The sequence below is a fragment of the Octopus sinensis genome, unplaced genomic scaffold, assembly GCF_006345805.1.
Source record: "Octopus sinensis unplaced genomic scaffold, ASM634580v1 Contig15598, whole genome shotgun sequence".
Lineage (NCBI taxonomy): Eukaryota > Metazoa > Mollusca > Cephalopoda > Octopoda > Octopodidae > Octopus > Octopus sinensis.
Window position 1 is genome coordinate 9,154 of NW_021833817.1, and position 1,080 is coordinate 10,233.

The following is a 1,080-nucleotide window of genomic DNA, read 5'->3' on the forward strand; positions in this document are numbered from 1 at the left end:
AAATACTATGCTCAAAGGTTTTTTTTCTAAATTTGATCAGACGATTTATTAATTGTCCGGATTTTAATGTCAAGGGGTGTATATTAACAAACAAAATTGCATCTTTTAATGTCAATTTTTGTATGAATTGTATAAAGGAACATTTTCAGTCTTGAGCAGATCAGCTAAGTATTGTAGCTTTCTTTTCATGAAATGAGTCTTGAATGTTTTTATAATTTAAATATCCATTGATTGTATTAATCTAGTAGAATTTTTAGGAAGAAATAAAATCTTAATACAATCTAAGTTTTGAGGTATACAGTCTGCAGGACAGTGGTCTATTTGTAATAAAATTTTCTTCTTTTTAATTATCAACTGAAGATCAACTCATCTCGTAACTAAAGGTTATGATGGGTACCCAATTTCTATAAACAATTGTATTGTTAATTATTTTAGATAACTCTTGTTGAGCTAAAATTTCTACTATATCGGGGCAAATGAACTCTGAAGGAAGTGGATAGACAATACTTTCGAATGAATTGATAATTGCTCCATTTATAAAATTTATAGAATGGATATAAATGCTTCTGTGAAACATTAGTAAAATTACGGTACGATCATATTTAGTCGCAAATACCCGTTCCCATCCGAACACGGCAGTTAAGCGGTAAGCGATTACCGGCTGTTTTAGTACTTGGCTGGGTGACCGCCTGGGAACTAACAGTGTCGTACTTTAATATTTGTCTATGTTAGTGACTTTCTAATGGTAGCATGTTTGTCTATGTTGTCGAATTAACTACAAAAGACTCACAATCACCCTCCTTTAAACCGGATTTATTCCGATGCTTAAATTATCCTCAATAATTCTATATCTCATACTAAAACGAGGCCTTTAATTAACTTAGATATCTTTAATTTCTTTCTTGTTTAAAAGTTAAATAAACATAATAAAACTATGTCATGAAAAGGCAACTCACTTTCTTTCCAAAATATCTCACTGTGTACCTCTATTCTGGCCTCTTTCACCTCCTAAAGGTCGTTCGTGACCTAACTACTGACCATAATTAAATTATAATTAGAACGTTTTTAAATCTTTATTGA

General features: G+C 30.9%; 1 pseudogene; it reads left to right on the top strand.

Annotated features, from left to right (window-relative positions):
- Nucleotides 1-588: 588 nt before the first annotated feature.
- LOC115230479 lies at nt 589-714 on the top strand (annotated as a pseudogene).
- Nucleotides 715-1,080: the final 366 nt, after the last annotated feature.